The sequence below is a fragment of the Cavia porcellus genome, unplaced genomic scaffold (assembly GCF_034190915.1).
Source record: "Cavia porcellus strain 051 isolate PalLab524CR breed Dunkin Hartley unplaced genomic scaffold, mCavPor4.1 scaffold_11, whole genome shotgun sequence".
Classification (NCBI taxonomy): Eukaryota; Metazoa; Chordata; class Mammalia; order Rodentia; family Caviidae; genus Cavia; species Cavia porcellus.
In genome coordinates, this window is record NW_026947494.1 from 33,565,988 (window position 1) to 33,579,890 (window position 13,903).

Sequence of the window (13,903 nt, forward strand, 5' to 3'; positions counted from 1 at the left end):
CAAACTTCTCTCCTTCTAGCTTACTCTTTGATTCTTTATGTCAACATTACCACTTTTGAATTACCCAGAAAGTCTGCCATTAAAGTGAATTATCCCAGTCCCTGGTAAAAAGTTTATGTGTCAGTTCTATTAATATGATAGCTTAGATGTCTTCCAGTTTTATTTTGTTTTGTTTTGAGCTACCTACAACTAATCGAGAAACGGTCTTGTGAAAATAAAACTCAAGGCAGATATTGTTTAAAACTTTGTACCACCTGACTGGGACATTTTTGGATGGTCATTGCTATTTCTATCTTATGTTAAATATCCAATATCCATTGGGATAACAAATACAAATCATAAATATAAAATGAAAATTGAATTATGACAGACTTAAAAGCCAGTAAGATATATCAGTCAGATTTGAGTTAAATTATTTCCTTCCTGCAGGATACTGTATATTGTTACAACTTAAACAGAAGAAGAAAAACTTGGGAAGAATGATCAAATAGTATTTTGAAAGTGAAAATTTAGTGCATAAAATCTGATTGTAGCATTTATTTCTGTAAATCTTATTCTCAATTTTCCCTATTTGTGTATAACCTCCTTTAATGTTCATGCTTAGGTATTTTAGTAAACCATCATGTGGTTTTTTTTAAATTACATAATCACATAAACAAATATGCTGCATATAATTCTCATCTAACTCATTTATTGAAAATCTGGTTGGTGGGACATGGCAAATCATTAACCTGAAACTGAAAACAATTTTACAATAACTACAATGCAGATAATTAAAAGTGATAAACCAATAAAAATTTAAAAAGCAGCCCAAGCTTGAGTTATGAAGCTATTGAAGTATTTCAAACTTTACATTGTATTCACCATGTAGCATAACATAGTATAATCTCCAGTAACAAAATTGAAATGTTGAGCCTCACAAAAAATATTATATTTAGCATCATGCTTTTTAGTAAGAAGGCATGATAAAGCTAGGAAAATCAGACTATTTTAGAAGGTTTATAAACCAAAGAAGATTTCAGCACATCTGGGAATGAGGTAGAGACTTCAGGGAAAAACTAATTACTTCTTGTTACTGATCTTAGTTACAACCTTCTCATCCCTACAATTTGCATCCAACCACAGCACAGTGATGCAATACAACTTTGCCCAAAATACAGTGATGCAATAAAACTCATAATTATTTTAGGAAGGGAAAAAAGTTAAAAACAAGCTCTTTCTATTTGTTAGTTTTCCAACACTGTCACAAAGAACCCAAGATTTAAAAAAATTGTTTGTAAGGGGGAAAGTTGTATTTTGGCTCATGGTATAGAGGTTTCAGTCCATGATCAGTTGGCTTTATTGATTTTGGGCCTGTGGCAAAGTAGTGTATCATGGTGCAGGTATGTAGCAGAGGAAATACATCACTGATGGAATCTGGGAAAGAAAAAAGAAAGAGGAAGAGGCCAGGGTCTCAATACCTGCTTCAAGGTTGTACATTGTTAACCTAACTGTTTTCCATCAAATCCCAAAATTTCTCCCACTTTCCAATAGTTCCACATGCTGCAATCGTGATTTATAAATTGTTAAACATATCTCATTCAAAATGTGTTTGATTCAAATAAAATAATGTATTTGAAATACACCTATTGTCACCAGTGTATTTCATCTAGATCACTAGAACTTCACTAAATATTATGGATCATTAACATAATATTTATTATGAATATCAAATATTTGCCAAGTTATGCAAATATTTTTATTTAGTTAGAAAATTTAATTTTCATTGATTTGAATTAAAATTTTACAAGATAAAAAGTATGCGTCAAGTAAATTATTGATACTTTCAATAGTCTTGCCATAAAATGATTCTGTTAATTTCAATAAGATTCCATTTTAGTATACAAGTATTTGTAAACTATTTGATGTGCTTAACTTGCCACAAAGCTAAAAGCACTTTCAAAACACAGAACTTGGGAAAGAAGCCAGTAAGGGCAATTGGTTTGTCAAGTGAGACTTTAAACTAGATCAACAAACAAGAATTTAACTACCCAAAGGAACAGAAATGCCATAGCTGACATTTCCAGACTAGTCAATGATGCTTAGCATTTACCAGTGGTCGTGCACCCAGTAATTCATCTGACTTTTTTCCCCTGTTAAATAAATTGAAGCAGACAGATTAACCCTAGACAGGGGTTAACAGAAGTAAATGCTTTTTTTCAGTCTATTTCTCTTTTGCTCCTTCCTACTCAGGATCATTCTAAATAGCAATTTGAAGTTGGTGGCCAAATGTATAAAATGTTGCATAATGGGAAAAATAGATGAAAAATTAACAGAGGATGGGTGGGAAATTGAGAAAAGAATGCAAGTTTCACTTGTATGTTGCTATTCTTAGTCTTTGTGAATTTTAGGTGCCCAATGAGGCAATGTGAATATTATCAAAGTCACAATGCTCCCAAGATAAAAAACAACCAGGTTTTCAGGAGAAACATTTCAAATATAAACAGTGTTGAACAATTTGTGTTTGAGCTACACATTTGCAAGACCATTGCAATGCAAGTTTCCAGGTACTCATGTCCCATATTAACAACAAATTCTGTCTAGATCATGTAATAATTTTCCTTTTTTCTGTCCTCCTAAATATAAGAAATATTAATGGAGAATAATTCTCATTTTTCTAGGCAACATGGTACATCACTAATTTGAAACACCTGTTACTCTAATGGAAAGGAGGGCTTTTTAAATTTTTACTTTACTTCATTGAATGTTTTCTTCCTGTCTTCCGATTTAACACTTCTATGTTGAGTTTGTTTTCGTGCTAGGTCTTTGAGGCCTTGTTACTGTTAGTTGATGAAGTTTATTTCTGTTCAGTTTGTCTTTTATTTCTCCCCTCTTTTATGACCTAAATGTCAGCCCTTTCTTCAGCCCATCCACTTCCCAGCTGCTCTCAATATCCATGTATGGGCCTGAGGGCAGGGCTGGTCTGGCTGGGTTGAAAATCTCCCAAGTAAAAGACGAAGGCAGGGGGCCAGTATAAACTACACTCCATGGAGCAGCCTGCTTATTTCAGAAAATTGGCTTTCCACTGTGCGGTAGATGAATTAGTACCTTCTGTGGATATCCTTCATGTTCTTTCCTGTATGCACTAAATTCCTTACATTGATAGAAACCTGTAGACACATTGTGTTCCCTACCCCTTTATATATTACACATTCACCGAGGGGAATTCCAACCACTACCCTTAACTTTCTGCCTGCCTTTCTCCTTCTAATACTGCTCACACACACACACACACACACACACACACACACACACACACAAAGAGATTTGTGTTTCACTTTGTATTAGTTTTTTATTGTTGCTATAACAAATTAGCACAAGTTCAGCAGTTGAGAGAAACTTTCATTTATTACGTCATAATTCTGTACGTGAAAAGCCCAGAACAGGTCTCGCGAAGCTGAAATCAAGGTGCCAGCAGACTGTGTCCCTTAGTAGGGCTCTGGAAATAATCTATTTCTGAGCTCAGTGTAGTCGTTAACAGAATCCAATTCCTTGCACATCTAGGGCCATTGGTCTCATTTCTTTGTAGGCTATGAGCTGGGTTCCAGCCTTGGCTTCTGAATACTCACCGCTGTTCCTAAATGCAGACCTTTCCATTTCAGCTACAAACTACACACCAAACACTTTTATACTTAAATCTCTAATGTTGCTTTTTGGTGCATCTCTCCTGCCACCCAGTAGTAACTTTTCTACTTTTAAGAACTTTTTGTCATGAGATTTGGGTCACTTGAAAAAGCCAAAGTAATCTGTCCATTTTAAGGGCTTTATTTTTATTTAAAGTAATTTTAATTAGATTTGCACAATCCTTTTTGTTATAGTAAGTAGCATATTCAAGGTTTCTGGAGTTAGAGTACAGACACCTTACTCCTAATACTTGCTTAGCTTGACGCTGCTATGCAACTCCTTTTTGGAAATTTTCAAGCTGCCTGGATTCCCAAGAGACTTCCATGAATTCCTGGCTTACGTCTTGTAAAGACCCAGCATACTGTTTTAAACTGTTACTCATTTCCCAAAGGAGTCATTATTTTCTTTATTTTCCTATTCCTGTCAGTTGTCCTATATTTCCGAGTAGTACATCAGTTATCAGGCTGCAAGTTTAATATTAACCACTTACTAGTCCAATTATTTAATAATTATGACCAAAAATTGCATATTTTCATTAATTTTATAAGATAATATGTCATATAAAAAGACAAGTTTTATCAAATTCATTCAATACAAGAATCTACTGGTTGAAATGATACCCGCCTATGCAATGCTCAGGATAATTAGTACCTAAATAAATGCCCCTGAAGGATGCTCAGGGTAAACTATTAAATGATTAAAAAGTACTTTTGTCTCTTCCCCCTTTTGCCTCACCCACTGAGCCATAAATCAGGATTTATTTTTAAAGTAAAGGCTAGAAAAGAAAATAATGCAACTTGAATTTACCTAAGTAGCTATTCTTTGTATATAAAATAGTTATTAAAGCCCATGGTTCCACATGAATTTTAGGATTATTATCACTAGCTTTGTGACTGGGATTGCATTTAATCTACATACCAGTTTCGAACTATTGCCATTTTGACAATATTGGTTCTGCCTATCCAAGAACAGAAGTTGCCTTTCCATTTACTAGTATCTTCCTTGATCTCTATTTCAAAGTGCTGTGGTTTCTGTTATAGAAGTCTTTCAGTTCCTTGGTTATGTGAATACTGAAGTACTTGATTTTTCTTGATGCTCTTATGCATGGTATTGTTTTCCATATTTCTTTCTCAATGGGTTCATTTTTTCATTTAAAAAAAGAGAAAAGTCAGAAAAGCAAACAAAAAGCAAGAGGCATAAACAATAACATCAGATTCAAAACAATAAAAATACAGGTCTTCAAAACAGGATGAAAGAAATTTAACAATGGTTGTTATATTGCATATTGTTCTCTTTTCTCAAATAAAGAAAAGAAAATAGAAAAACAGAAAAGAAGGGCAGAACAATACTGAATTCAAAAAAATTATCATCATAGAATAGCTGGTTGTTACATTTCTCATTGTTATCTTAAAAAATAGTTGCCAAAGTAACAAAAATCAAAGCATAAATAGTGTCTAGACACTCAAAAATTGACAGTGCAATCCTTCTATTCAATATGCCAACAGGAATTTAGTAATATGGTCATCTATCTTACAAACTATACATACTGTTATACTCTTTAGAGCACTTTCCTTCCCCTTCGCTTTCACAGTTTCTATTACACTTTTTGGATTCCATTACTCTGTCAGTTTTTATTGTTATTTTTACACTAGATAGACAATGTGATATTTACTCTGTGAGTCTTGTTTATTTCACCAACGAGGATATTTTCAAGTTGACTCTATTTACCTATAAAGACCTCAGGATGATCTTTTTTATAGCAGAGTAGTATTCCATTACATAAAAATGTCACATTTTTTTCATCCACTCTGCAGTTAATGGGCATTTTGGTTGTTTCCAAGATTTAGCTATGAAAAATTGTGCTGCTATGAACATGGGTGCACCTATGAACATGATTGCACACATATCACAAAAATATTTTCAGTTTTTCTCAGAAAATACCCAGGAGGGGAGTAGCTGGATTGAATGGAACTTCCAAGCCTAGTTTTCTGAGGAACCTCCATACTGATTTCCACAGTGGTTGTACCAGTCTGTACTCCCACCAATAGTGGAGAAGTGTTCCTTTTTCCCTGTATCCTCACCAAAATTTGGTATCAGTTGTTTTCTGGATGGCAGCCATTCTTTCTGGGGTGAGATGTAATCTCAATGCTGTTTTTAATTTGCATTTCTCAAATGACCAGTGATGGTGAACATTTCTTCATGTATTTATTTGCCATTGGTATATCTTCATCTGAGAACTATGTGTTCTTCTCAGATGCCCTTTTTGAAGAGGGTCTTTGTATCTTGGGGTCTTGATGTTTTTCAGTTCTTCATATGCTCTGGATATAAGTCCTTTGTCTGAGGAATTGTTGGCTAAGATTCTTTCCCATTCTGTGGGTTCTATTTTCACTTTGTTGGTGATTTCTTTTGAAGTGCAAAAACTTTTTAGTAATATGAGATCCCAACTGTTGACTCTTTGAAGTGTTTCCCATGTGGTTTGCATTTTATTCATGAATTCTCTCCCTATCCCTATGGCTTCAAGATTCTTATCCACTTTGTCTTCCAGTAGGGTTAGTATTTCTGTTTTAATACTTAGATCCTTGATCCATGTTGACTTTAGTTTAGTGTATGGTGTTGGGCTTGTTTTCATGACTATTTTTAGTCTTCAGCATGTGAAATGCCAATTTTTCCAACACCATTTGTTAAAGAGGCTGTCTTTATTCCCGCAAACATGTTTAGCACCTTTGTCAAATACCAGGTGCCTGAGTGTCTCTAATCTGTTCCACTGATCCTCAGGTCTATTTCTCTGCCAGTACTATGCTGATTTTATTACTGTGGCTTTGTAGTATAGATTCAAGTCAGGAATTGATATGCCTCCTGTCTTTCCTTTTTGCCCAAAATTGTCTTTGCTATTCTAGATTTCTTCTGTTTCCAAATGAATTTTAGGAATATTTTTTCTAGATCTGTAAGGCATGTTGCTGGTATTTTGATTGGGATTGCATTGAATCTGTTTAACAGTTTTGGGAGTATGGTCATTTGCACAATGTTCCTCTTGACCAAGAGCAAGGCATATCCTTCCATTTCCTAACATCCTCTTCAATCTCCTTTTTTTAGAGTAGTATAAATTTCAGCACATAGGTATTTTACATTCTTGGTTAGGTTGATTCCTAAGTATCTAATTTTTTAGATGCTATTATGAAGGTGATATTTCCACAATTTCTTTCTCAGTGAGTTTTTTGTTTGTATATATGAATGCTATTGATTTTTGAGCATTTACTTTGTATCCATAACTTTGTACAGTGTTGAATTTTTTTATTATTTCTAGTAGTCTTTAAATGGAATTTTTGGAGTCTTCTCTGCAAAGAATCATGTCACCTGCAAATAATGATAATTTAACTTCTTTTCCTATTTTTATTCCTTTTATTCCTCACTCTTGTCTGATCACTCTGGATAATATTTCTAGAACTATATTGAATAGGAGTGGTGATAGTGGACATCCTTGTCTTGTTCCCAATTTTAGAGTGAAGGCTTTCAGTTTTTGTTCATTTAATACAATGTTGGCCATTGGATTGCCATAAATGACCTTTATGAGATTGAGGTGCAAACCATCTCTTCTGAGTTTCTGTAGGGTTTTTATTATTAACATGTGTTTGACTTTTTCAAAAGATTTTTCTGTGTCTATTGAGATGATCATGTGATTTTTTAATATTGACTCTGTGGATGTGATATATTACATTTATTGATTTGTGTATGTTGAACCATCTCTGAATGCCTGAAATAAATCCCACTTGGTCATGGTGTATTACCTTCTTGATGATTTGCTGCATTCTATTTGCCAATATTTTATTGAGAATATTTGCATCAGTGATAATTAGTGATATTGGTCTGTAGCTTTCCTTTTTGTTTGGGTCTCTTTCTAGTTTTGATATCAAGGTAATACTTGCCTCCAAGAATGATTTAGGGAGGACTGATTTACTTTTAATTTCATTGAAAAGTTTAAGGAGTGTTAGTATTAAATCTTCTCTAAATTTCTTGCAGAATTCAGCCATGAATCCATCAGGACCTGGGCTTTTCTTTGTTGGTAAGTTTTTAATCACGTTTTCAATTCCAGTACCTGATATTGGGTTATTCAAGATTGCTATGTCTTCTTGATTGAGCTTTGATAGTTTATATGTTTCTAAAAACCTGTCCATTTCCTCTGTGTTTTCCACCCTATGTGAGTAAAGATTTTCAAAGTAGGTGTTCGTGATCTTTTGAATTTCCATGGGATCTGTAATAATTTCCCTCTTTTCAGTTGTTATTGCATGGGTTTGAGTTTTTTCTTTCTTTTTCTCTATAAGTTTGGCTAATGGTTTATCAATTTTGTTTATCCTCTCAAAAACTAGCTCTTTGATTTATTAATTCTTTGTATTTTTTCAATTGTATTAATTTTTGCTCTAACTTTTACAATTTCCTCTCTTCTATAAGATTTGAGTTTGACCTCCTCTTCCTTTTCTAGGAGCCTGAGAAACAGAGTTGGGTTATTTATTTGTGTTTATCCTGTTTTCTTGATGTGACTATTTATTGCTATACATTTTCCTTTTAGGACTGCTTTCACCATATCCCATAGATTACAGTGTGTTTTGTCTGAATTTTCATTGTATTATAGGTATTGTTTTATTTCTTCTTTAATTCATCTGTAACCCACTGGCTGTTCCAAAGGTTGTTATTTAATTTCCATGTAGTTATGCAAGTTTTGCAGTGTTTTTTGCTGTTGATTTCCAATTTTAGTTCAGTATGATCAGATATTATGCATGAGATAATTTCATTCCCTTTGCACTTACTTAAGAATGTTTTATGAGTTAATATATGAATGTCCCATGTGCTGCTGAGAATAATATATATTCTGATGTGATTAGGTGGAACACTCTGTAAACATATGCTAACTCTATTCGTTCACAGGTGTGATTCAGTTCTGTTACTCTTTGCTGACTTTTTGTCTAGTTGATCTATCTCTTTGTGACAGTGGGGTGTTAAGGTCTCCTATTAAAATTATGTTCTTGTGTACTTGGTTTTTCATGTCCACTAGTATTTGTCTTACATAGTTGGGTGCCCTGTATTTGGTGCATATATATTTGTAATTGTTAGTTTTTCCTCTTGTAGTTTTCCATTTACAAGTATGTAGTGGCCTTCTTTATCTATTTTAATCATTTTAGGTTTGAAATTCACTTTGTCTGCAAATAGAATAGTTACCTATGCTTTTTTCTGTGTTTCTGTTGCATGGAATACTGTTTTCCATCCTTTGACTTTTAGTCTATGAGTTTCTTTTTGAGTCAGATGTGTTTCTTGTATACAGCATATAGTGGGGTCGTATTTCTTGATCCATTGTATCAACTTGTGTCTTTTGACAGGTGAATTGAGCCCATTTACATTTATGGATATCACTGATATGTACTGGCTTGACTTTCTGCTCCTGTTGTTGGTTTCCCACTTTCCTCCCTTGTTTAATTTCTTGTCCAGCGTGGTGGTTTCTTTCTGTTGCTGTTTTGGAGATTTTGGTCATTTTTATCTCTACCTAGTATGTCTTTCCATACTCCTTAGGTTGGTTTGGCAGATATGAATTCCTTCAGTGGTTCTTTGTCATGGAAGTATCTTATTTCTCCATTAAATTTAAAGGGTAGTTTTTCTGGATACATCAGTCTGGGTTGAAAGTTGTTTTCTCTTAGGACTTGAAATACTTCACTCCAAACTTGTCTTAACCTGAAGGTTTGTGCTGAGAATTCTGCATTGATTCTACTAGGCTTTCCTTGATAGGTGAGCTGGTCTTTTTTCTAACCGCTTTTAGTATTCTGTTTTTATGCTGTGTGTCTGGGATCTTAATTATTATATGTCTGGGTGTCAATTTATTTTGCTTTTGATGATTATGTTGATTTTGCTGTTTGGTGCTCTATATGCCTTACTTATCTACACATCAGATTTTTTCCCCATGTTTGGGAAATTTTCTGCTGTTACTTCTGTGAATAGTTTAGTTATGTCATTTGCATTGACTCCTGCATCCTCACTGATTCCTACTAGTTTTACACTATTTCTCTTGGCATCATCTTGAAGCTGCTGGATTGTCATTTTATGCTGCTTTGTTGCTTTTATAAGTTCTATCTTTTCATGGTTTCTGTCTGTGATCCTGTCCTCAAGGTCTGAAATTCTATCCTCAGCTTCATTTAAATGGTTTTGCCAGCTTTCAATAGAAATTTTTGTTTCTTGGATATCTCTTTGAATTTATTTCATGGATTCTGCTTGTTTTCTACATTGTTCATTGAAAGTTTCAAAAAAAAATGAAAGTTTCAATCAATTTCCCATGCTCCTGTATTTTTTTTATCTATTCCTTCCCTAGCTATGTTGAGCAAATCCTTTATTAAGGTTGTTATTTCTGTTTTTACATAAGACATTATTTTTAATTTGAGTTCCTCTATAGTCTTATGGATTTGTTTATTTACTTCATTTGCTATCTTTTCTGAGATTTCCGGTGTATGACTTTTAAAGTCCTCCATTTCTCTGTTGCCTGTTCTTGCACCTGATGGACTAGATGTTTGAGATTGCATTTTGGTTTTTCATTTTGTAATTTTCACCTTCTGGGCCAATATCTGGTTATTTAATCCCAATAGTCACAACTGTCAACAGTACATGTCCCAGGGTCCTACTGTGTGGTTGATGTCAGCTTAATTGGTGGGTACTTATTGACTGGAATCTACCAGGATCCTCTATCTGGGCAAATGGCCATCAAATCTCTTGTCAAACCAACACCGCCAGTCCACTGCAGTTCAAGGTTCTGGGAGGGAGAGTGGGAGCCAAACGTTCATAGCAGTTCTTGGTCTAAGAGATGGGGAAGGTAACTGAGGGCAGTGGGTTGAGCCAGGGTGGATGTGGTGGTCCTAAGGGTCATCATACTGGAGGAGTATGCTGGGTCACAGGCATGGCTCAGGGGCCTGAGCCAGTAAGGAATACAGCAGTTGTCCTCTGTGTGGTGGCAGTGGGAGGGCACTGACATGAACAAGTCTGACTCAGCTGCCTGAGTGGGGATGAAGCTCAGTGTTCTTCCTCCACGCAGCAGTGGCAGGGAGGCACTGAGGTGGAGGCATGCCCAGCACCTGAGCAGGGGCAGAGCTTGGTGCTCTTTCTCCATGTGACAGGGCAGTTGGCAGTGGCTGGGATCACTGAGCCACTCAGGCACACCTAGCAGTGTGATCCGGGGCAGAGCTTGACATCTTCTTCCGTGTGGCACCTTCCACAGTGCAGTGGTGGCAGTCAGGGGTGCTGAGGCATGCTGGCAAGCCCAGCAGCCAAGCAGGGGCAGAGCTTGGTGCTCTTTCTCCATGTGACAGGGCAGCTGGCAGTGGCTGGGATCACTGAGCCACTCAGACACACCTACCAGTGAGAGCCGGGGCAGAGCTTGACATCTTCTTCAGTGTGGCACCTTCCACAGTGCAGTGGTGGCAGTCAGGGGTGCTGAGGCATGCTTTCAAGCCCAGCAGCTGAGCAGGGGCAGAGCTTGATGTTCTTCAGTGGGTCCATTATTGATACATGCATTATTGACTTTTTGGGTTGATTTTGTATATTGCTACATTACTAAATTATAGGAGTCTTTGGTGGAATTTTTTGGCTTTATATAAGCAATCAGATCATCTGCAAATAATGGTGACTTGACTCCTTCCTTTCCTATTTTCTTTACCTCCTCTTGCATGACTGCTGTAGCTAATGTTTTGAATGCTAAACTGAACACGAATGAGGATAATGAACATCTTTGGCTTGTTCTTAATTTAAAAGGAAAAGCTTTCAGCCTTTCCTCAATTAATATTAGTAAGTTTGTCCATATTGTATTTTACCAGATTGAGGTAGTCTACTGTACCTATTTTTATAATGTTGAAATTTGTCAAAAGCTTATTTCTGAACCTACTATGATGGATCATGTTATTTTTGTTCTTGGTTCCTGTTTATGTGGTGTTTAAATTTATGGATTAACATACATTGAACCATCCCTGTACATGTGTGATAAAACCCACTTAGTGATATATAATCTCTTCCATTTCCTTTATTTCCTGGCAAATTTTGAGAATACCTACATGTCTTTCTGTCACAGGTTTTCTTTACCTGTAGCCAAAAGACTTCTGGCCCAAGTGCCATTCTTATTTCTTTACTTGAAGTTGTCTGTCTCAAGTCCTTTGAGGAACCTCAGGAGGCCCTTTACTTGGCAGAGATGTCTCTTTGACAGTGTGGAGTGGTTGGCTAGACTTCATACTTTGTCAGATCTTTCCATTGTTTTGGGAAATCATAGGAGAGGACCTACTCTATTCTGGCTCTGTTGAATCACCCTCAGACCTGGGTACCAATCTCCATGTTTCCTCTCACAGCTCCCCCACTGCACTCTCTACTCTGCAAACTTATCACAGTATTCAGTTACCCTGCTTTCTGCCTTCTTCAGGTGATGACCCCACCTCAAGCACCTGAAGAAAATCCCACAGGCATAGCAATCCCACTGTATGTGAGTGTAACAGGAAAGTTATTACTCTCTGTGTTAGATAGCCTCTCTTCTCCCCACAGTCTGGCCACTTGCAGGTGCTGTAACACTACTTTTTTTTTACTCCTGAATTCTAAGGCAGGTCCAGGCATGGATGCCAATGAAGTTGCCAGTGAGCTTGAACCACTCATGCCTCTGTACCTTTGCAAATCTCCCTCAGAGATCCGACTGAGGAACAAATTAAAAAATCTTTGGGCAAAGAAAAAAAATCTTCAGTACACAGAGCTGACAGAAAACCATTTGTCCTCTTCTCCTCAGTATGAAAAATGTTCATCACTTCTCTTAAATTCCCTTTTGTGTATTCAGAAACCCACAGAACTCTTTCTATGTTATAGTCAATTACAGATTTAAAAAAGGGGGACACATAATAGATATTGGTTCTCAAGAATTTATAAGCAATGCTCTTAATTTTGAAAATACTCTTTGATCAATGTTTTTCTGTTACTCTAGGGTTTTCTGGTGGTATTCATTCCTGCGGTAAATGGAAAATTATTGTCTAAACTATGCAAACTATGAGTTTTATTTACTTACTGTAGATCTTAAAGGAAATAATGCCATACTTTTCCTAGCTTTTCTTGGGTATATGTTGCCTTTTAGACTGAGTTTTCTATTATAATGTTTAAACTTAAATGACTCCTAGCTTAACCTTTAAAATTCCAAATCAACTGTTTCTAGGCAGGAAATGCCAAACCAAGTACATCATTTCCTCCTCAGTCCACAATACCAAATGGTGCCTATCAACCAGAGCTCAAGCCATGTTCCCTTTAGTAGGGTAAGTCAGCCAAGGATGAAAAAGTTCATACTGTATCAAAATGGAGATGATAGTACCTATCTTTTGCTGTAAGCAAAAACTTTTTTATACAGTGGCCAAAACCCTTAAAATACCTAGCAGATTTTTGATAAATCCTGCAGCCCAACTGTGATGAGTGAAGCCCCATGTGTAAATACAAATGAATCATCCTTCAGTTTGTATTCATGTTTTTACAAATAACTCTGTGTTTATTTTACTCAATCAACAGTACATTTAGATACGACTATCAAGTAATTGGAGTATTCTAGTTAAATAATACTCATGTTCTTTTGTATTTATAATCATTCTGTTTTTTTTCCTTTAGTTTTATTTTGGTTTTGTTGTTTGTGTGTTTTCTCATCACTCCTGGATTTCTTCACTTATTTTAACTCTTTCCATTCTTACAGTTTCATTCTCCTCTAAGAAACTGTTTAAAATTCACATCATTTGAAAGTTTTTCAAATTACCATACCAAACTTTCATCAAATCTGTTTGTTGGATTTAACCAATTTCTACATACAAGGGGGTGTTTATTTAATGTGCACATCCATTTATATATGCCACACAAATTCATCTACTACATGATTTTTAGAGCATAATTTTTTATTGATCACATTATATTTAAAAGGTAACTAGCAAATCTAGTTATATGCAAGTTCCTAGTACAGAATATAAGCAGTAATAATGACAGGATATGTGTTAGAGAAAATGTTTTTAAGATAACTTTAATTTAATGCTTATTGTATTCCATATTCTCTTATATAAATTATGTATTCTTATCTCTGATGGATGAAGAAAGAAACTGCATTAGTGAGTGACAATTTATGGAGAGCATCAGAAAAAATGCTAAAAAAAACAGGGATTGAATTCTTATATAACTTTTTGAAAAAAAATTTTTTTTTTGTCTTTTTTGAGATGGG